Here is a 24,862-nt window from a genome sequence, read left to right on the forward strand (position 1 = left end):
CGCTGCGTCAAAAACTCAGCGTTTACTGAATGTGGAAACATACCCTTACTGTTGTATGAAGCAGAGGCCATAGACAGGCAAGCACTACGTGTCAGAGCTCGCCCACGGCCTAGTTGTGTGCCCGATCGCACTGACACTGTGAGTGCGCCAATAGGGGATTGATTGTAGGCAGCACTTTCTCTTACCAAGTGAGCACTGTCAATCATGACGAGGGATAGGCCATTATATGCAAATCGGAGGGTGTAACACTGCACCAGGCCATAGGTATTCTTAGGATGCACCAAAGCGCCCTCATTTGCATATTAAATAAATGGTAGATTTTTCTGCAAATATATTATTGAAAGATGTATGCCTGGTATGATTTTTGTAGGGGCAAAGCAGTTTAATTTGCACTTTGGGGGTGAAGGACTTCCATAGATAAGCCCCTGATGTATCCTGAAAGATTAGAAAACCAAGTTATATTTTACTCACCCAGGGGCGGTCTGGTGTGGTCCGGTCCGATGGGAGTCGCGGTCCGGATCCAGCGCCTCCCATCTTCATACGATGATGTCCTCTTCTTTGCTTCTTACCGCGGCTCCTGCGCTGGGCCTCTCTGACCTTTCCCGGCGCCTGCACACTGTAGTACTTTGCTCTGCCCTCAACAGGGCAGATAAAGTACGCCTGCACAGGAGCCGCGGCAGGAAGCAAAGAAGAGGATGTCATCGTATGAAGATGGGAGGTGCTGGACCCGGACCGCGACGCCCATCAGACCGGACCGCAGCGGGACCGCCCCTGGGTAAGTATAATCTAACTTGTTTTTCTTCTCTTTCAGGTTACATCGGGGGCTTATCTACAGCATTACAGAATGCTGTAGATAAGACCCTGATGCCGGTGGCCTTAGCTTATAGGTGAATTGTGGGGTGACAGATTCCCTTTAATGTTACTCGTTATAGACCTTAAACACCAGCATCTCTTATGTCAAAGCAGGTGACACCCTTGACTGTGCAACAGCCTCTACATAGAGAAAGAGAACTCTAGCCCCACCTATTGGAAGCAGCAATCCTAAAAGTCGATACTGACCGTTTAAAATGTCTGGCCACATGACTTTAGGGAAGCCAAGCCAGAAACTGCATTTGAAGATATGTGCTTCGGTTGTTTGTCCCTCATCAGTGTAAAGCAGGAGATCTGGCTTGGCTGGGTGAGAAGTCTCTGACAGGGGGATAAGGGTATGTTTCCACGTGCCGGATTACATCTGGATTAGCTGTGGATTGAACGCTGCGTACAGCCGCAGCGTTCAACCCGCAGCGTCCAGATGTTACAGCATAGTGGAGGGGATTTTATGAAATCCCGTCTCCACTATGTGTGCGAACACGCATCCGACGGCCCTGCGTTTACGGACATGCGGCGCGTCTTTTTAGAACGCAGCATGTCTGTCTACCTTGCAGTGACGCTCCGTCACCGCAAGGTAAATCACAGGGCCCTATGTATGGGGTGCGGAGATTCCGGATGTGTGCAATGAACACATCCGGAATCACTGCACGTAGAGAAGGGGCGGCGCTTTGGGCAGAGCGGGTTTTCCGCTCCGTCCAAAGAGCCGTCATTACGGACCGTGGACACATACCCTTACAGGTACAGTTTCTCCTTGTAGAGAGTGCCAAGTTGATGTAAGGAGACTTGTAGGCCATGCAAGGTTCCTCTTGCAATTTGATATGCAAATAGCCTCTTCATAGAGAGAGGATGGGAGCTCATCATCATTTTGAAACTCTAGAGTGAAAAATAGTGGAGTGAGTTCATCTAGCAAACATCCTTATTGATCCATCAGTGTATATGACCTGTAGGATGTAGGAAATGCTACTGATGGAGTATCCCTCTCCTTGGCCACTGGTTAGCTGATCCCTGAATATACTTATAATTAGAATATAATTAGAGCAGCCTGGATTACTCCTCTAATGGAATGAAAATAACAATTTATACGCAGCCAGGTAATTTTGGACTCTGCTTGTAATGCTCTCCCAATGTTGCCACGAAGAAAAGCTCAAAAAAGGGTCAGGGACGAGCTGCAAAAGTCAGGCTGACCTGTGACATAGCAGCCAGACCTGCAGCTGGAAGAGCAGCAAAGGGCCTAATTCTAGTACTTGCCAATTTTGCATTTTAAAGGTATACCACTGGGGAAAATGCTGCGAAGCTTCATCCTGGGTGAAATATGCCTTGATATTGGAAGCAGAATACGACATGCTGCGAATTTCACGCCTGCTGCTCCGGCAATTTACACTGCGGAGATTTTTTCAACGTGTACGTGGGGCTTCTTAAAATTCCATATATAATATGAATAATCCAGGTGGAAAATCTGCTGCATTGTCAGTATGTAGGATATGTAGCATACCCTAATGCTTTCCTGAAGATTGTTGGTGTCTTCAGATATGATATTTTGGGGAAGCCATGTGCATGAGGTGCCATGTGGGAACTCTTGACTTTTTTTTTTAGGAGGTGATATACAACTAAATTTGTATATGAGGCTAGGTGGCCATCACACATCTAGCCAGTTATCTACCTAAAGAAATCTATGACTATGTGGTTGGATCTGATTTTTTTTTGTAGTTCAAGTTTTTGGAAAAGTAACCCTAAATTTCTATATGCAAGGCAGTTACCGTAAATGGGTTTTCCAGGTTTTATTTTTTTTCTATTCCATACAATTAATGAATGTAAAAGTATCCAATATTCACCCACTACAGGTGCAGAGATGCCTCGCTTCCACTGCCACCAGTCTTTGTTGACAGGCTGCAGTGGTGATGTTGCGACTATAGCTCATGTGACCACTGCAGCCATCACTGATCTGTAGCGGTGGTCACATGTGACTGGCGGTCATGTGAGCTGCAGCCTGTCAACCAAGACCAGGGGACAATAGCAAAGATGCATCACTGTTAGTTTCTCATATTTACAGGGGACAAGAGTAAGAAATACAAAAAGTAACTCTCGGAGAACCATGTAAAGCCATACACATTTTGGGGAACAACTGAAATTATTTTCTCGGTAGAATATCGTTATATCATTTATCTGCATTGCAGATGTATTTTCCTTTGCAAAAAAACTCATTGGAAACAGCAGATCATGGATCTAAAGTGACCAATTTAGTAAAATGCTTTAGGAATCCCATAATAACATTTAATAACTCCTTAGAATTATAAACCTTTGTCACCGTGTTTTCATTGCAGTTTGCAGGCAGCATCCCTATATAACACAGGTGACTGTATGTGTCCCCAGGTAAGAAATGAGCCAGTGTGACTTCAGAATGGAGCAATATATAAGAGTGACTGTACGGCAAGCCACAAGTAATGGAGTACAAGAATGATACCTGTGTGTCAGATCCGATGATCAGTGTGTCAGGTTACAGCCCACCACACCGACCCATTCCTGACATACCAAGGGGATGCCAAGGGCTGCAGGTCCCAGTCCAAACACACTCAGTCCATCCTGCAGGAAAATTCCAACATTTCTCATTGTAGACAAATTGAATATTTACTATGTCATATAACCCACAAAACAAAATGTAACAATATCCACAAATACGGAGTAAACGTCTCTGCACAGGCTGCAATATAGTGGGGTAAACAGTGGCCGCACAGAGCGGGCACCCAGCAGCTGTACTGAGCCCTATCACAGGCTTCATTCACTTCTTCAGGGACCAGGGACCTTGGAACAATGTTTGTAGAGGAAAACAAACAGGCACTGTTGACTGTCCTATTAACCATTTAATAGCCAAAGCGCTGCCACCACCCGCTTTACATACTACTCAGACCTCCATTGGGTTTTGCACGGCGTACAGCGGTGTTACACTTCCTTGGGTTTGTAGAAGAGAGCAATAAGGGTGATGTATGGGCTCATATTAGGACTATGGTGTAACCACATAAGGGGAAGTCAACAGGACAGGAGTCACACCAGTGGGGTCCAGCATCTGGAAACTCTCTCCCAGAGAAGCATGTATGAGCAACCGGAGAATTTAGGGTGGTGACTGTGACGTGTTCATTCTCAAAATATGACTTTTTTGTAGCCGTAAGATTGAAATGTCTTTTTTATATGTCAATTTTGTGACAATTTACATATAAAAAATTAAGAGGACGTGTCGCCACTGCTGATATGTTTTAGTGTGAAATTGTCAAGGATTTTTGTGTATTTTTTTTACAAAATTTTGGCAATGTTTTTTTTTTACATTCCACAATCTGATTTTTTAAGACTCTAATTTCCTGTTTCAGGAAACAACACATGTACATAGCCATCATATTCAGACCCCCAACCCAAACTTTTGTATTGAAGCATCTAATAAGCATGTGCAAAGGTCGTTGTGAAGGAAAAGGAGCAGGCGACATCTCCTATTGTGATTGGTGGATCCTGTGTTATCAGCTGTATATCCAGCTGTTATCAATCATTGTGATTCCTCTGATGATTAGAAAACTTTTGTAAACTCTTCCTGGACAGAAAGTATGGGTCTAAAAAGCCCCAGTGACCATTGCAAAGACTATTTGTCCTACAAACATCACTTCTATCCTCAGGTCCTACAGTTTGGATGACCACTGGTCCCAAGAACATGACTCCTGTGGAATGAAGCAACCATTGCTCTGTTTATATTTGTATGTAGCGGCTCCCACAGGAGCCTGCATCATGCACATATTCACATGGGTGACACAGGATTTCCATTATTGGGATCGGTGGGGGGGGGGTATAAGTGGTCAGATGCCCACCATACATTGTTACCACCTGACCTGTGGAAAGGTGATAAATACGCTTTGTGGGATAACCCTTTTAATGGTCTTTAAAATGAACCTTTCAGCATGTTTGTACATTTGGAAGCAGCAGTGACACGGCGGTATAGGCACTTGCCCCCCAATAAAAATACTTATTTTATAGAGAGATTATGCGTCACATGTAAGTCAGACTGGAAGTGCACTAGGGGTGTGTCAACGCATTTGGGTGCTCTGACCCGCCTCCAGTGCATTTCCAGCCTAATTAGCATATGGCTTGTACACTAAATTTCTAGTGACTGGCGCATTAGATCTCTACTAAAAAGGTATCGTTTTTTGTTGGGGGAAAAGCACTTACACAGCCATACCAATACTTCAATAGATAAAAACCTGCTATCAGGATCCCTTCAGAAGAGGTGAATTTCACTGCCTAAGCCATAAGTAGCAGGAATTACGTACAGGCTACAAAAATAAAAGTGAGGAATGGGGAGAAGCTAGTGGGAAGCTGCCCAGATGACTGCTCTCCATGTTCCTGCCTTGTCTTTAGTCCTTGTCTGCTGCACAGATGCCTGCAATGAGGAAGCCTGTGCCCAATTCATGGGGTGGGTGGTTTGGGCAGCAAGAAGCACCCGCCGGGTCACCTCTAAATCCGGATAGGTAACATGGCACGAGCCTTGTGAATACAGGGATCGGTGAGTAAAGCAGCCCTGAGACCTGGACCCCACTACCCCCACTCTGATTGCTGATGGGCAGCACAGCTTTAACAATTGCTATTGTTCATTGGTTTTGTTTACATGAAGCAATCTGTGATCAGGCGCAATACACACTGGGCGATGCCACAGATACCACAATATTGTCTCCTTATAGCTATGGTGCGCTGTACACAGGATCAGGAAACACTCTGTTAGGCATTTTTCAATATTTGAAAAAACAAAAACAAAACATCCTGAAATGTTAGAGCTTCTAGAGATTGTTTACAGGCTTCATTGGAGATGTTTCTACTTGGATTCGTCATTTTTCTATTCTTCATGCATTTTTCTACAGAGGAAACCACTGCCATATACAGGACATGCTGTGATTTCAACTGACATCGTTGCTTGCTGTCAGACATGATCAGTACTGGTTTTAATATTTTGGATCGTCCCATTCACAGACAGCAAGCAGAGATCTCCATTCTGAAGCGTTGATACATAATAGGGCTGCATAGCATCACGGAGAAGCACCACTGCCCCCATACCATAGCCCATGCCATACCATAGCCCATGCCAGCCAGGTGGCCGGACACATAGAAGAACACTGCACTTACTAGATCCCAGGCGTGGCGGTCTCCAGGAGCGGCAGCACTCACGTCCCGCAAGTCCATAGAGCCCACGTTACCGGCCCGAGGCTGCCATGTCACCTGTGCCCAGGGCAGCGACAAGCCGAGCTCCTCACACCGACTGTGAGAACAGCCTGAGCAGCGCCTCTCCCGCCGGGCTCCGCCTCCTCACCACCCACCCGAGCCGTGCTCTGCCCGCTCTTATCAGTGGCCTCTCCTCAGCCCCGGCCCAGGTGCTCAGTGACCGCACAGTGTGCGCTGCACCTCATGTCCCCCGCCTCAGCGCCATGTCTGCTCCCTGCTCGCCTCACCCCCTATCTCGGATACAGGATATTCACCAAATATTGTTCTAACTCCTTCACCCCTTACCCTCAGACAAGAAAGAAGCTGCTGGCGTGTAATAATCCCCTCACAGTCCCACAGACAGGGAAGTGGGGCTCAGTGAAGGGGGCCATAGGTTTAGGGTATGTGCACACAGTTCTATAAGCGGATTTCATTCCAAAACCCGCCTGAAAAACGTTCAGAAGTATGAGCACTACACTATGTAAAAACGACCTGCTGTTCAGGTTTTCCAAAAACTTAAGTGGTTAAAAGAAGTGACCTGAGCGTTCCTCAGGCGTTTTCAGCTTTGAAGATGCACTATACACTACGGTTCCAAAGTTTAGGGTCACCCGGACAATTTTGTGTTTTCCATGTAAACTCGTACTTTTATTAATCTAATGAGTTGCCAAATGAATTGAAAATCTAGTCCAGACATTGACAAGGGTCGAAAAAAAGATTTTTATTTGAAATAATAATTTTCTCCTTCAAACATTGCTTTCGTCAAACAATGCTCCCTTTGCAGCAATTACAGAATTGCAGACCTTTGGCATTCTATCAGTTAATTTGCTGAGGTAATCTGGAGAAATTTCACCTCATGCTTCCAGAAACCCTTCCCACAAGTTGGTTTGGCTTGATGGGCACTTTTTGCGCACCATATGGTCAAGCTGCTCCCACAACAGCTCAATGGGGTTGAGATCTGGTGACTGCGCTGGCCACTCCATTACAGATAGAATACCAGCTGCCTGCTTCTTCCCTAAATAGTTCCTGCATAATTTGGAGGTGTGCTTCGGGTCATTGTCCTGTTGTAGGATGAAATTGGCTCCAATCAACCGCTGTCCACAGGGTATGGCATTGCAAAACGGAGTGATACCCTTCCTTATTCGAAATCCCTTTTACCTTGTACAAATCTCCTGCTTTACCCGCACCAAAGCAACCCCAGACCATCACATTACCTCCACCATGCTTGACAGATGGCGTCAGGCACTCTTCCAGCATCTTTTCAGTTGTTCTGCATCTCACAAATGTTCTTCTGTGTGATCCAAACACCTCACACTTGGATTCGTCTCTCCATAACACTTTTTTCCAATCTTTCTCTGTCTAATGTCTGTGTTCTTTTGCCCATATTAATCTTCTCCTTTTATTAGCCAGTGTCAGATATGGCTTTTTCTTTGCCACTCTGCCCTGAAGTCCAGCATCCCGGTGTCGCCTCTTCACTGTAGACGTTGACACTGGCGTTTTTCATGTACTATTTAATGAAGCTGCCAGTTGAGGACCTGTGAGGCGTCGATTTCTTAAACTACAGACTCTAATGTACTTGTCTTGTTGCTCAGTTGTGCAGTGGGGACTCCCACTTCTCTTTCTATTCTGGTTAGAGCCAGCTTGTGCTCTCCTCTGAAGGGAGTAGTACACACCGTTGTAGGAAATCTTCGGTTTCTTGGCAATTTCTCGCATGGAATAGCCTTCATTTCTAAGAACAAGAATAGACTATCGAGTTTCACATGAAAGTTCTTTTTTTCTGGCCATTTTGAGAGTTTAATGGAACCAAAAAATGTTATGCTCCAGATTCTCAACTAGCTCAAAGGAAGGTCAGATTTATAGGTTCTCTAATCAGCCAAACTGTTTTCAGCTGTGCTAACATACTTGCACAAGGGTTTTCAAGGGTATTCTAACCATCCATTAGCCTTCTTACACAGTTAGCTAAAACAAAGTACCATAAGAACACTGGAGTGATGGTTTTTGGAAATAGACCTCTATACAACTATGAAGATATTGCATTACAAACCAGACGGTTGCAGCTAGAATAGTCATTTACCACATTAACAATGTATAGTGTCATGAATCCCCAATGGCTAGGGATAGCACAGGACAAGCAAGGTACAAATAAATAACGGACGAGCTCTAGGGTGATGGAACCTGGGCTGACCGCTGCCCTACGCCTGACAAACGCAACTAGAGATAGCCAGGGAGCGTGCCTACGTTGGTTCTAGACGCCACGCACCAGCCTAAGAGCTAACTAGTACTGCAGAGAAAATAAAGACCTCACTTGCCTCCAGAGGGATGAACCCCAAAAGGTATAGTTGCCCCCCACATGTATTGACGGTGAAATGAGAGGAAGGCACACACATAGAGATGATATATATAGGTTTAGCAAATTGAGGCCCGCTGTAAACTAGAAAGCAGAACGATACAAAAGGGGTCTGAGCGGTCAGCAAAAAACCCTAATCAAAAAACCATCCTGAGACTACAAGAACCCATGTGCCAACTCATGGCACATGGGGAGAACCTCAGTCCACTAGAGCTACCAGCTAGCATAGAGACATAATAAGCAAGCTGGACAAAAAACCAAACAACTGAAAATCAGCACTTAGCTTATCCTGAAAGATCTGGGAGCAGGTAGGCAGGAACCAAACAGAGCACATCTGAATACATTGATAGCCGGCAAGGGAATGACAGAAAGGCCAGGTAAAATAGGAAACACCCAGCCTCTGATGGACAGGTGGAAACCAAAGGCCGCAACCCACCAAAGTCACCCAGTACCAGCAGTAACCACCAGAGGGAGCCCACAAACAGAATCCACAACAGTACCCCCCCCCTTGAGGAGGGGTCACCGAACCCTCACGAGAACCCCCAGGGCGATCAGGGTGAGCTCTATGGAAGGCGCGGACCAAATCAGTCGCATGAACATCGGAGGCGACCACCCAGGAATTATCCTCCTGACCATAACCCTTCCACTTAACCAAATACTGGAGTTTGCGTCTGGAAACACGAGAATCCAAGATCTTCTCAACAACATACTCCAATTCTCCCTCCACCAGCACCGGAGCAGGAGGCTCAACCGAAGGAACAACGGGCACCTCATACCTCCGCAACAACGACCGATGGAACACATTATGAATAGCAAACGATGCTGGGAGATCCAAACGAAAAGATACAGGGTTAAGAATCTCCGAGATCCTATAAGGACCGATGAACCGAGGCTTGAACTTAGGAGAAGAGACCTTCATAGGGACAAAACGAGAAGACAACCACACCAAATCCCCAACAAGAAGTCGGGGACCCACGCGGCGACGGCGATTAGCAAACTGCTGAGTCTTCTCCTGAGATAACTTCAAATTGTCCACCACCTGATTCCAAATCTGATGTAGCCTGTCCACCACCACGTCCACTCCAGGACAATCCGAAGACTCCACCTGACCAGAGGAAAAACGAGAATGAAACCCCGAATTACAAAAAAAAGGAGAGACCAACGTGGCAGAACTAGCCCGATTATTAAGAGCAAATTCGGCCAGTGGCAAAAAAGCAACCCAGTCATCTTGATCAGCAGAAACAAAACACCTCAAATAAGTTTCCAAGGTCTGATTAGTTCGCTCCATCTGGCCATTCGTCTGAGGATGGAATGCAGACGAGAAAGACAAATCAATGCCCATCTTGGCACAAAACGTCCGCCAAAATCTAGACACAAACTGGGATCCCCTGTCAGAAACGATATTCTCCGGAATCCCATGCAAACGAACCACGTTCTGAAAAAATAAAGGGACCAACTCAGAGGAGGAAGGCAACTTAGGCAAGGGCACCAAATGAACCATCTTAGAAAAGCGGTCACACACAACCCAGATAACGGACATTTTCTGTGAAACCGGGAGATCAGAAATAAAATCCATGGAAATGTGCGTCCAAGGCCTCTTCGGGATGGGCAAGGATAACAACAACCCACTGGCCCGAGAACAGCAAGGCTTAGCTCGAGCACATACTTCACAAGACTGCACAAAGGTACGCACATCCCTAGACAAGGAAGGCCACCAAAAAGACCTGGACACCAAGTCTCTAGTACCAAATATTCCAGGATGACCAGCCAACACAGAAGAATGGACCTCGGAGATGACTCTACTGGTCCAATCATCCGGAACAAACAGTCTTTCTGGTGGACAACGATCCGGTTTATCCACCTGAAACTCCTGCAATGCACGTCGCAAGTCTGGGGATACGGCGGACAATATTACCCCATCCCTAAGGATACCAGTAGGCCCAGAGTCTCCAGGAGAGTCAGGCACAAAACTCCTGGAAAGAGCATCTGCCTTCACATTCTTTGAACCTGGCAGGTATGAAACCACGAAATTGAAACGAGAAAAAAACAACGACCAACGAGCCTGTCTAGGATTCAAACGCCTGGCAGACTCAAGGTAAATGAGATTCTTGTGATCAGTCAAGACCACCACACGATGTTTAGCACCCTCAAGCCAATGACGCCACTCCTCAAATGCCCACTTCATGGCCAAAAGCTCCCGATTACCCACATCATAATTGCGCTCGGCGGGCGAGAATTTTCTAGAGAAGAATGCACATGGCTTCATCACCGAGCCATTAGAACTTCTCTGTGACAAAACCGCCCCCGCTCCAATCTCGGAAGCATCAACCTCAACCTGGAAAGGAAGTGAAACATCTGGTTGACACAACACAGGAGCAGAAGAAAACCGGCGCTTAAGTTCCTGAAAGGCCCCCACGGCCGCAGGAGACCAATCAGCAACATCAGCACCCTTTTTAGTCAAATCAGTCAAAGGTTTAACAATACTGGAAAAATTAGCAATGAACCGACGATAAAAATTAGCAAACCCCAAGAACTTCTGTAGGCTCTTAACAGATGTAGGTTGTGTCCAGTCACAAATTGCCTGAACCTTGACGGGATCCATCTCAATAGTAGAAGGAGAAAAAATGTACCCCAAAAAAGAAATCTTCTGGACTCCGAAGAGACACTTTGAGCCCTTCACAAACAGAGAATTGGCCCGCAGAACCTGAAACACCTTCCTGACCTGTAGAACATGAGACTCCCAGTCATCAGAAAACACCAAAATATCATCCAAATACACAATCATAAACTTATCCAGATATTCACGGAAAATATTGTGCATAAAGGACTGAAAGACTGACGGAGCATTGGAGAGTCCAAAAGGCATTACCAAATACTCAAAATGGCCCTCAGGCGTATTAAATGCGGTTTTCCACTCACCACCCTGTTTTATCCGCACCAGATTATATGCACCGCGAAGATCTATCTTAGTGAACCACCTAGCCCCCTTAATGCGAGCAAACAAATCAGTCAATAATGGCAATGGATACTGATATTTGACTGTAATCTTATTCAGAAGGCGATAATCTATACAAGGCCTCAGGGAACCATCTTTTTTTGCCACGAAAAAAAAACCTGCTCCCAGAGGGGACGAAGATGGACGAATATGTCCCTTTTCCAAGGACTCCTTAATATAATTCCGCATAGCAGTATGCTCTGGCAGTGACAGATTAAATAAACGACCCTTAGGGAACTTACTGCCAGGAATCAATTCTATAGCACAGTCACAATCTCTATGAGGAGGGAGCGAATTGAGCTTAGGCTCCTCAAAAACATCCCTATAGTCAGACAAAAACTCAGGGATCTCAGAAGGAGTAGATGAAGCGATAGAAATCGGAGGTGCATCATCATGAACCCCCTGACATCCCCAGCTTAACACAGACATTGTTTTCCAGTCCAGGACAGGATTATGAGTTTGTAACCATGGCAGACCCAGCACTAGTACATCATGTAAATTATACAGTACAAGGAAGCGAATCACCTCCTGATGAACGGGAGTCATGCGCATGGTCACTTGTGTCCAATACTGCGGTTTATTAATAGCCAATGGTGTAGAGTCAATTCCCTTCAGAGGAATAGGAACTTCCAGAGGCTCCAGACTAAAACCGCAGCGTTTAGCAAATGACCAATCCATAAGACTCAGGGCAGCGCCCGAATCCACATAGGCATCAACGGAAATGGAAGACAGTGAAAAAATCAGAGTCACAGACAAAATGAACTTAGGCTGCAGAGTACCAATGGCAAAAGATTTATCAAGCTTTTTTGTGCGTTTAGAGCATGCTGATATAACATGAGCTGAATCACCACAATAAAAACACAATCCATTTTTCCGCCTATAATTTTGCCGTTCACTTCTGGACTGAATTCTATCACATTGCATAGTCTCAGGTGCCTGTTCAGAAGACACCGCCAACTGGTGCACGGGTTTGCGCTCCCGTAAACGCCGATCAATCTGAATGGCCATAGCCATAGACTCATTCAGACCTGTAGGCGTAGGGAACCCCACCATAATATCCTTAATGGCCTCAGAAAGACCATTTCTGAAGTTTGCAGCCAGGGCGCACTCATTCCACTGAGTAAGCACCGACCATTTCCGAAATTTTTGACAATATATTTCCGCTTCATCATGCCCCTGAGAGAGGGCTAACAAAGCCTTTTCAGCCTGAATCTCCAGGTTGGGTTCCTCATAGAGCAATCCCAATGCCAGAAAAAACGCATCCACACTGAGCAATGCAGGATCCCCTGGTGCCAATGCAAATGCCCAATTCTGAGGGTCGCCCCGCAGGAAAGATATTACAATCCTGACCTGTTGAGCAGGGTCTCCAGAGGAGCGAGATTTTAAAGAAAGAAACAATTTACAATTGTTCCTGAAATTCAGGAAGGTAGATCTATCTCCAGAGAAGAACTCTGGAATAGGAATTCTAGGTTCAGACATGGGAGTGTGAACAACAAAATCCTGTATGTTTTGAACTTTTGCCGCGAGATTACTCAGGCTGGAAGCCAAACTCTGGACATCCATGTTAAACAGCTAAGATCAGAGCCATTCAAGGGTTAAGAGGAGGTAAGAAGCAGCTAGACAGCAATTAAGGGCTAGGCAGCAAAACTCTGAAGGGAAAAAAAAAATAAAAAATTTCCCTTAAACACTTCTTTTTCTCCTGCTTCAGCCCAAACAATTAACACTTTGTGGGCCGGCTATACTGTCATGAATCCCAAATGGCTAGGGATAGCACAGGACAAGCAAGGTACAAATAAATAACGGACGAGCTCTAGGGTGATGGAACCTGGGCTGACCGCTGCCCTACGCCTGACAAACGCAACTAGAGATAGCCAGGGAGCGTGCCTACGTTGGTTCTAGACGCCACGCACCAGCCTAAGAGCTAACTAGTACTGCAGAGAAAATAAAGACCTCACTTGCCTCCAGAGGGATGAACCCCAAAAGGTATAGTTGCCCCCCACATGTATTGACGGTGAAATGAGAGGAAGGCACACACATAGAGATGATATATATAGGTTTAGCAAATTGAGGCCCGCTGTAAACTAGAAAGCAGAACGATACAAAAGGGGTCTGAGCGGTCAGCAAAAAACCCTAATCAAAAAACCATCCTGAGACTACAAGAACCCATGTGCCAACTCATGGCACATGGGGAGAACCTCAGTCCACTAGAGCTACCAGCTAGCATAGAGACATAATAAGCAAGCTGGACAAAAAACCAAACAACTGAAAATCAGCACTTACCTTATCCTGAAAGATCTGGGAGCAGGTAGGCAGGAACCAAACAGAGCACATCTGAATACATTGATAGCCGGCAAGGGAATGACAGAAAGGCCAGGTAAAATAGGAAACACCCAGCCTCTGATGGACAGGTGGAAACCAAAGGCCGCAACCCACCAAAGTCACCCAGTACCAGCAGTAACCACCAGAGGGAGCCCACAAACAGAATCCACAACAGTATAGAGTGTATTTCTGAATCATTTAATGTTAGCTTCATTGGAAAAAACTGCTTTTCTTTAAAAAATAAGGAAATTTCTAAGTGACCCTAAACTTTTGAACGGTAGTGTACTTTTGTAATAGAAGTCAATGAGAAGGATCAAAAGACACACAGAAGGAGTCTGATTGAGCTTTTTTGCTTGAAAAAAAAACGCTAGAAGATTCTTCATTGTAGAATAAAGTTTTAAAAAAAAAGACGGCACAAAAATGCTGGAACATTGCTAAAAAACCTACCAGGGGGTCACAAAAGTGCTCAGAAAATGGTAAAAAGATGCTTCAGGAAAAATCACTGGTGTTTATTTATTTTTTTAACAGCTGACACCCGTGTAGCTTGCTGCAATCCGGGCAGCATCTAAGGACAACCTAAGCTTACCCTTTTAAATGCTGCAGACAATATTAATCATGGTAGCTAAGAGGTTGCAAAGATGGGGATCCCGGAGGTTCCTCGGACTGACCTGAAGCATGACCATTGCATAGAAATACATCATGCTCAGTGGGGTACCACCTATGGCTTTAGTCCATGCCACTGCTGTGGGGCCTGTGAACTGGGGGAGTCCAGGTGTCAGCACCCGCATTGGCCCCCTTCGCTCGCCAGCACAAAATGATAGGGGTGGAAGCATCTACTGATGCTCCCTCCTCCTTCATTATTGCTTGCGCTGATAGTCGGAGGTGGGCTCATCACCGAGAGCAATGATGATGGAGGAGGGAGCGTCAGCTGATGCTTTCACCCACATCATTCTTCCTCGGTGTCTGACATGTCAGAGCAGCGGGAGCGATGACTTCATTACAGCGCACCCACTTTTCTGACATGTTTGACGCTTTACACCACAGCTTCAGCAGACCGGAGCACCAGGTGGAATCAGGAGAAGTGAGCATTGTATTTATTGTTTTAAATCTGTGACTGGTGGCCATAATTGAGTGTGGAGCATGCATTGTACTGTATGGAGGACCATGGTAGGTGCATTATACTGTATGGAGGACCATGTGGGGGTGCACTATACTGTATGGAGGACTATGTGGGGGTGCATTATACTGTATGGGGGATCATGGGAGGTGCATTATACTGTATAGAGGACCATGGGGGTGCATTGTGTTGTATAGAGGACCATAGGATGTTCATTATATTATACGGAGGACCATGGGGGTGCATTATATTCTATGGAGGACCATGGGGAGTGCATTATACTATATGGAGGATTATGGGGGCGCATTATACTATATGGATGGCGCATTATACTATGTGGAAGGTTATGTGGGGTCATTATAATATTTGGAGTGCTATGTGGGGAGTCATTATACTGTATGCAAGCAGTTATACAGTGTGAAGGTTTGTGTGGGGTTCCTCATACTTTGTGGAGGGCTAGTGCAAGCCATTATACAGTGTGGGGCTATTATACTATACTAGATGGTAGCCCGATTCTAACGCATCGGGTATTCTAGAATATGTATGTAGTTTATTTATGAAGATTTTAGAGTAATACATTGAATACACAGGATTCGGCCGGCCGCGACCAATTAGCGAAGCGTGGTTCAAATCCCGCGCCAATTCACGGCCGGACTGCGCCTGTCGCTGATTGTTCGCGGCCGGCCATATAGTATATAACAGCCCACGTAGTAAATAGCACAGCCACGTAGTATATTGCACAGCCACGTAGTATATTGCACAGCCACGTAGTATATAGCACAGCCACGTAGTATATAGCACAGCCCACGGAGTATATAGCACAGCCCACGGAGTATATAGCATAGCCATGTAGTATATAACAGCCCACGGAGTATATAGCACAGCCACATAGTATATAGCACAGCCCACAGAGTGTATAACAGCCCACATAGCATATAACACAGCCACGTAGTTTATAACAGCCCACGTAGCATATACCACAGCTCATGTAGTATATAACTTCCCACGCACGCGGTATATAACACAGCCCACATAGTGTATAACACAGCCCACGTAGTGTATAACACAGGCCACGTAGTGTATAACAGCCCACGTAGTGTATAACACAGGCCACGTAGTATATAGCACAGCCCTCGTGGTATATTGCATAGCCCACGTAGTATATTGCACAGCCCACGTAGTACATAGCACAGCCCACGTAGTATATTGCACAGCCCACGTAGTATATTGCACAGCACACGTATATTGCACAGCCCACGCAGTACATTGCACAGCCCACGTAGTACATTGCACAGCCCACGTAGTATATAGCACAGCCCACGTATTATATTGCACAGACCACGTAGTATATTGCACAGCCCACGTATTATATTGCACAGCCCACGTATTATATTGCACAGCCCATGTAGTACATTGCACAGCCATGTAGTATATTGCACAGCCCACGTAGTATATTGCACAGCCCATGTAGTACATTGCACAGCCCACGTAGTATATTGCACAGCCCACGTAGTATATTGCATAGCCCACGTAGTATATTGTACAGCCCACGTATTATATTGCACAGCCCACGTTGTATATTGTACAGCCCACGTATTATATTGCACAGCCCACGTAGTATATTGCACAGCCCACGTATTATATTGCACAGCCCATGTAGTATATTGCACAGCCCACGCAGTATATAGCAATGTGGGCATCATATCCCTGTTAAAAAAAAAGAATTAAAATAAAAAATAGTTATATACTCACCTTCCATTGGCCCCAGATGCAGGCGAAGCAGTTACCGACGCTCCTCGCGCGCTCCGTTCCCAAGAGTGCATTGCAGTCTCGCGAGATGATGACATAGCGGTCTAGCGAGACCGCTACGTCATCATCTCACGAGACCGCAATGCATGGAGCGGTCACCGGAGCGTCGCGAGGAGCGGGAAAGGCCGGTTCTGGATCCGAGGGTCCGACGGACGGTGAGTATATAACGTTTTTTGATTTTTTAAATTATTTTTAACATTAGATCTTTTAACTATTGATGTCGCATAGGCAGCATCAATAGTAAAAAGTTGGTCACACAGGGTTAATAGCAGCGGTAACGGAGTGCGTTACCCGCGGCATAACGCGGTCCGTTACCGCTGCCATTAACCCTGTGTGAGTGCTGACTGCGGGGAGGAAGGAGCGGCCATTTGCCGCCGGACTGTGCCCGTCGCTGATTGGTCATGGCCGTTTTGCCGCGACCAATCAGCGACTTGGATTTCAGTGACAGACAAGCACAGACAGACAGACAATTATATAGTAGATGCAGGCCCATTATACTGCATGGAGGGCTGCATGGGGGTCACAGTTGGGGGTCACCATACTTTGCCTTGGGAGTACATTAGGGTCATTATACTGTGCATGTAGAGGCTAATGTGGAAGACTTCACCATGGGGGTATCATACTGCGTTTGGAGGGAACGTTTTTTGGCATCATACTTTATTAGGGCAATGAAAGAAGAATCTAGGACTTCAGCAGGAGGAAAATTCCTAAGTAAAGGCAGGAAAGTTGTGAGATATGCTCTTCTGTGACCAATTCAAATTATTTTCCTTTTTTGGGGGGCCCAATTAGAACGTCTGCTATGTGGCCCCATTATTTCTATGTATGCCCCAGTCTGTGCACTGCGATGCGATCCTCACCTGAGAAATATGGCTGTCTGATCTCTTACAGCATTACATGAAGCATCACAGTGGTCATGGCAGTTGAGGGCCTAACGAAGGCCCCTACTGCTGACTAGGAAATCACAGACAGGACACAAGTATTAGCAGAGCCACAGCGTCAAACACGCAGCGTCCAGATGTTACAGCATATCAAATCCCGTCTCCATTATGTGTGGTAACACGCACCCGGCGGCCCTGCGATTCCGGACATGCTGCACGTCTTTTAAGATCGCAGCATGTCCGTGTACCTTGCGGCGACGCTGCGCCGCCGCAAGGTATATCACAGGGCCCTATGTGTGGGGTGCGATGATGCCGGATGTGTGCAATGAACACATCCGGCATCATGGCGTCACAGAAGGGGCGGGGCTTAGGGCGGAGAGGGTTTGCCGCTCCGTCCAAACCGCCGGCCATCCTGAAGGTGGACACATACCCTAACAATGTATTGTTTCAAATATAAGACGGAAGATTTGTGGAGTTTTTCCGCTTTGCTGAGGATTGAAGACATCCAATACCAAGAAATAATATGCGGTTTTATTGAATGCGTTTTGAAATATAACACTTCTATAACCACATAGCTTCATGTATTTTTTCAGTGATGGAATAGTAAAAAAAATTGGTTTAGTCACATCGATAAAAGTTCAAACTATTACAATACTAGGTTATTTATCGGCCACAGTGAAAAGAATAAAAATAAATCTGAAGTGCCAGAATTCCTGCTGTTTGCTCATCTTGCCTTCCAACAAATAATAACAATAAAAATCAATCACAAGTTTTATGTATATCAAAATTGACCAGCAGAATAAAGCTTGTAAAGTTGTCACTTTTTCTGTACACTGAACACCGTAAAAGCTAACCATGCCCCTCCACCCTTTCCTGAAAGGATGAGTTACTGTTTTGATTTTCTTTTTTACATTTCTGCACACAAATAATTTTTTTTCAGCAAATTATATGGTAATCTTAGTGGTGCCATTGAAAAATACAACTCCAGCAAAAAAACAAGCCCTCAAACAGCTATGTCAGCAGTAAAAAAAAACATTGCTCAAAGGATGGAGAGAAAAAAAAAAACAAAGAAAAAGAAAAATGTTTGTGGCGGTTAGGGGCTAAAGTGTACATACACAAGCATTCCCAGTGTTTCTCCTGAACAGTAGGCCACAGTAACGCCATTATGTTCCGGTGCAACGCTCACATGACACCACAGAGGCCTGTTATTTGCAACAGGTGACCGGGATATCACAGGTACATGGAAGCTCTCAGTGCTCTAGTATGGAGGATATGGACTACCACACAGTTGCTGAACCAAAGCTCTGCAAATCTTTTTGCTGAAATCTAATAAGTATTGGGCCGGCATCACACTGGCGTTTTAAACGGCCGAGTGCAATGCGATAAAAAAATCGCATTGCACTCGGACCAATGTTCAGCTGTGGGGCAGCTCCCACCAGCCGACTTTTTGTCGGCCGTTTTCCTCGGTCCGAGACAATCGCAGCCTATATATATAAGCCTATGGGTGCGAGTGAGACAGCGCACAACACTCGGATATCATCCGAGTGCTGTGCGTTATAAGCGGACCCCAGCAATGGAGGAGATGGAGAGATTCATTTCTCCGCCTCCTCTGCAGCTGTGCTCCGATCCTCCCTGTGCGAGAGAATCGGAGCACAGACGCATGACACTCGGCTCCTGCTCTGCAATACGCCAGTGTGACGCCGGCCTAAAATGAACCTTATTCTCCTTGTCCAAAAATATAGAAATAATACATATATTTGGAATCATAAAAGGTTCGATCTATTATAAAATTATTTAACCCATACATTAAGGCTGTGTGCACACGTTCCGGATTTTTTGCGTTTTTTTCGCATTTAGAATGCATTCTGCAATTTTTGTGCATATGTTGCGTTCTTTTCCGCGAAAAAAATGCATCGCTGTAAAAAACGCATGTTCATTAATTTTGCGGATTTCCAACTATATTATTGCATTGGGAACCTCCGGAAAAATCTGCACAAAAAACGGGAAAAAAACGCATGCGGATTTCTTGCAGAAAATGTCCGGTTTTGTTCAGGAAATTTCTGCAAGAAATCCTGACCTGTGCACATAGCCTACAAGTTATAAAAATTCAAAACTGTAGAATTAAAATTGCAGTTTTTTACCTTTCCCTAAAAAATGCAAGAAAAAGGTGTTTAAATCACCCCATGTACCCCGAAGTACCGTTTTATCAATAAAAGGACAGATTGGCATGCAAAAACAAGCCCTGACCATTCCATCAGTGGAATAATAAAATTTTTTTTTACTAAGTTCAAAAATTTTTTAAACCATAAGATACTGAAAAAATATATACAGCTCTGGCAAAAATGAAGAGACCACCACATCAAAACCCTGTCATGGGCAGCCCAATCTCCAGACCTGAACCCCATTGAAAACCGCTGGAATGTAATCAAGAGGATGATGGATAGTCACAAGCCATCAAACAAAGAAGAACTACTTACATTTTTGCCCCAGAAGCAGTGTGAAAGACTGGTGGAAAGCATGCCAAGACGCATGAAAGCTGTGATTAAAAATCATGGTTATTCCACAAATTATTTATTTCTGAACTCTTCCTTAGTTAAAACATTAGTATTGTTGTTTCTAAATGATTATGAACTTGTTTTCTTTGCATTATTTGAGATCTGAAAGCACTGTTTTTGTTTTTTGTTTTTTTAAATTTTGACCATTTTTCTTTGTCAGAAAAAAATACAAAATTTATTGCTTGGAAACTCGGAGACATGTTGTCAGAAGTTTATAGACTAAAAGAACAATTTACATTTTATTCAAAAATATACAGTGCCTACAAGTAGTATTCAACCCCCTGCAGATTTAGCAGGTTTACACATTTGGAATTAACTTGGCATTGTGACATTTGGACTGTAGATCAGCCTGGAAGTGTGAAATGCACTGCAGCAAAAAAGAATGTTATTTCTTTGTTTATTTTTTTTTTAAATTGTGAAAAGTCTTTTCAGAGGGTCATTTATTATTCAACCCCTCAACCCACCAGAATTCTGTTTGGTTCCCCTAAAGTATTAAGAAGTAGTTCAGGCACAAAGAACAATGAGCTTCACATGTTTGGATTAATTATCTCTTTTTCCAGCCTTTTTTGACTATTTAAGACCCTCCCCAAACTTGTGAACAGCACTCAAACATGGTCAACATGGGAAAGACAAAGGAGCATTCCAAGGCCATCAGAGACAAGATCGTGGAGGGTCACAAGGCTGGCAAGGGGTACAAAACCCTTTCCAAGGAGTTGGGCATACCTGTCTCCACTGTTGGGAGCATCATCCGGAAGTGGAAGGCTTATGGAACTACTGTTAGCCTTCCACGGCCTGGACAGCCTTTGAAAGTTTACTCCCGTGCCGAGGCCAGGCTTGTCCGAAGAGTCAAGGCTAACCCAAGGACAACAAAGAAGGAGCTCCGGGAAGATCTCATGGCAGTGGGGACATTGGTTTCAGTCAATACCATAAGTAACGTACTCCACCGCAATGGTCTCCGTTCCAGACGAGCCCGTAAGGTACCTTTACTTTCAAAGCGTCATGTCAAGGCTCGTCTACAGTTTGCTCATGATCACTTGGAGAACTCTGAGACTGACTGGTTCAAGGTTCTCTGGTCTGATGAGACCAAGATCGAGATCTTTGGTGCCAACCACACACGTGACGTTTGGAGACTGGATGGCACTGCATACGACCCCAAGAATACCATCCCTACAGTCAAGCATGGTGGTGGCAGCATCATACTGTGGGGCTGTTTCTCAGCCAAGGGGCCTGGTCATCTGGTCCGCATCCATGGGAAGATGGATAGCACGGCCTACCTGGAGATTTTGGCCAAGAACCTCCGCTCCTCCATCAAGGATCTTAAGATGGGTCGTCATTTCATCTTCCAACAAGACAACGACCCAAAGCACACAGCCAAGAAAACCAAGGACTGGTTCAAGAGGCAAAAAATCAAGGTGTTGCAGTGGCCTAGTCAGTCTCCTGACCTTAACACAATTGAAAACTTGTGGAAGGAGCTCAAGATTAAAGTCCACATGAGACACCCAAAGAACCTAGATAACTTGGAGAAGATCTGCATGGAGGAGTGGGCCAAGATAACTCCAGAGACCTGTGCCGGCCTGATCAGGTCTTATAAAAGACGATTATTAGCTGTAATTGCAAACAAAGGTTATTCCACAAAATATTAAACCTAGGGGTTGAATAATAATTGACCCACACTTTTATGTTTAAAATTTATAAAAATTTAACTGAGCAACAAAACTTTTTGGTTTGTAAGATTTATGCATCTGTTAATAAATCCTGCTCTTGTTTGAAGTTTGAAGGCTCTAACTTATTTGCATCTTATTAAACCGGCTAAATCTGCAGGGGGTTGAATACTACTTTTAGGCACTGTACCTATAAAGAGAAAAATCAAGTTGTCAGGACACAGTTATTGCACAATGAACGCTGTGAAAATACATTTTTAACACCATTCTTAAAATTTCTATCACAATTTTTATTTCATTACGCTAAAACGAATAGTGTACATCAAAACTACAACTCATCCTGCAAAAAAACAAACAAACCGTCATTTGGCTATGTTGACGGAAGAATACAAAAGTTATGACTCTTAGAAGAAGAGGAGGAAAAACAAAAACTGGCTGCCTCGTTAGGCTACGTTCCTACTATGAGCTTTTGTTAAGTTTTTGATGTTGCGGATTTTATGCAACATTTCTGTGCCTAATAAGTAAAGTAGGTTACTTGTATTTCTCCATTGCGTTCCTGAGTGTTTTTGACATGCGCTTTTATTGTATTTTTGACGCTTTGGTCTCTTGTTGGTGTGTCATGCTTTAAATAAAGCTGCTTTGGTATTGATACTTCCTGGTATTTGACTTTGCCAAAACGTTATTGACACAGGCATGTGTGGATTACATGTTTTTAGTGCGTTTCCGCATATGCTGTTTTTTCACATGTAATGCAATTCTATGGGAAAAATTTGCACATAAATCTCAGCAGACCCACAAGAGAAATTGACCTGTTGCAGATTTGAAACACGTTAGTTTATGCTGCATTAAAAGAAGCACAGCGGGCAGGAGATTTCAATAAATCCACTTTGCTGGAACTTTAAGACGCTGCGTTTTTCATACAGCAAAAATATGGAATTAATGAGGGTGTTTGTATACTGAACAGAACAAATTAAAATAAAGTTATACAAATACTGAATAATTCAGAGAAAACTTAGTAGTGACACAATAAAATGGATTTCTTCAAGGCACCCAGACCATTCACCATCTTCAGCAATAATGCTTGCATGTACGATATGTGACTGGTGAGGCCAGTGATTGGCTGCAGTGGTCATATACTGCAGGAGAGCTATAGGGTTTGACATGGGAATAACTCACAACTCATGTAGAATAGCTCACTGTGCTGCGCTTTTTCCATAATTCCCATTAATTTCTAAGGAACTAGCAAAGTTTGACTGATTCTTAGCTCCAGATTTCATATACCATATATACTCGAGTATAAGCCAAGATTTTCAGCCCATTTTTTTAGGCTAAAAGTGCCCCTCTCGGCTTATACTCGAGTCATTGTCCCAGGGGGTCGGCGGGGGAGGGGGAGCAGCAGGAGTGGCGGCTGTCACATCATACTCACCTGCTCCCAGCGTGGTCTCTGCACTTCCCTGCTTCACCAATGGTCTCTAGCGCCTGCAGCTCTTCCTGTGTTCAGCGGTCACATGGTACCGTTCATTAAAAATTGGCTTGATCTCACCAATTATGGACGAATGGGTCCCCACACTGGTTATGCGGGGTCCACGGAGGGTCCAAGGCAGCGGGGTGGGGTAGAGGATATGGGGACCTTTCCCTAAACCCCTGTCATGCCCCAGCAATTGCTCCTGTGCTCACAAGGACAGGCCCCAAAGTGAGCCCTACTATGGACACCCCCAACAAAAATTTCTGGGACTACTCAGCCACTGCTGATAACCTATATATATGGACTTTTGAGCTGAGATTTAGGCCTCTTGGCCATTGAAAAGTCCCCTGATGAATCTCCGGGATTGGAGAGGAAACGCGTAGGGAGGTGTCTGTATCTCTTATTTTTGTTGGGGGTGTCCATAGTAGGGCTCACTTGGGGCCTGTCCTTGTGAGGACAGGAGCAATTGCTGGTGCATGACAGGGGTTTAGGGAAAGGTCCCCATATCCTCTACCCCACCCCGCTGCCTTGGACCCTCCGTGGACCCCGCATAACCAGTGTGGGGACCCATTCGTCCATAATTGGTGAGATCAAGCCAGTTTTTTATTAGAGCACAGTTTTCGTCGTGAGCACTTATTTTTTGTTATTGTATGTGTTTAGTTTGTCCATTTTAATCTCACTAGTAAAGGTTATGTTTTAATAATTGGAAAAACTCTTCTAGCTGCTATACACTGCTTATCCTGAGAGTTGTGCAACGGCTTGGTTATTCTAAGCAGTGGCTGATTACCGCTCATTAAAGTAATGATTTTGGATGCAACTCCACTCCCATAAGCGTGAAGCCTCATATTCATTACTTTAATGAGCGGTACCATGTAGGGCCGGTTTTAGACAAAGTGGGGCCCTAGGCAAAAGTTTAACACGAGGCCCCTAATGCTCACATATTGCACCATGACGCTCAAACATTTTGGTTGCATTTACATGCGTTGAATTCAGACCGTTCGATGCGTGTGATTGACAGTAAATGAATGAATAAATGAAGTCGCTTGGCTCTTGTTTCTCGGCCTCTTTACACCGTCTGAGGAAGAATGATGGGGACAGAACAATAGTAGATCAATCTGTCCCCATACAGTATCACGTTATAAACAGCAGGGCTGTGTATATACTGTATAAACTCTAGTCTGTTCAGCCAGTATTTAAAAATGTGCATGAGACACACACACACTATCACTGTATGTTTATACACAGCTATCTGCATATACTGATAACATACATTCAAGTTAGAATAATGCAAAAATTTATATATATATATATATATAAACATGCACACACTTAAACACACACACATACATGGCACACACTTATACACACACATGTACATGGCACACACTTATACACACATACATGGCACACACTCATACACACATGTACATGGCACACACTTATACACACACTAGATGGTGGCCCGATTCTAAAGTATCGGGTATTATAGAATATGCATGTCCACGTAGTATATTGCACAGCCCACGTAGTATATTGCACAGCCCACGTAGTATATTGCCCAGCCCACGTAGTATATTGCCCAGCCTCGTAGTATATTGCCCAGCCACGTAGTATATTGCCCAG

General features: G+C 44.7%; 1 protein-coding gene across 9 annotated transcripts in view; it reads right to left on the reverse strand.

The window, feature by feature from the left end:
* PLEKHA6 (pleckstrin homology domain containing A6) overlaps positions 1–24,862 on the reverse strand; it is a 255,653-nt gene that overhangs the window by 86,681 nt on the left and 144,110 nt on the right. The window contains exons 1-2 of one of the 9 annotated variants that reach the window (XM_077295057.1): positions 6,022–6,182; positions 3,332–3,450 (exon numbers count right to left, since the gene is read on the reverse strand). The exons of 7 other annotated variants lie outside the window; for them this stretch is intronic. The gene's annotated coding sequence lies outside the window, so the exon portion shown is untranslated. Of the gene's footprint in view, positions 1–3,331; positions 3,451–6,021; positions 6,183–24,862 lie in introns of those variants that run through there. One more of the 9 variants, XM_077295055.1, reaches the window with a different exon arrangement.

The sequence above is a fragment of the Ranitomeya variabilis genome, chromosome 3 (assembly GCF_051348905.1).
Source record: "Ranitomeya variabilis isolate aRanVar5 chromosome 3, aRanVar5.hap1, whole genome shotgun sequence".
Taxonomy (NCBI): domain Eukaryota; kingdom Metazoa; phylum Chordata; class Amphibia; order Anura; family Dendrobatidae; genus Ranitomeya; species Ranitomeya variabilis.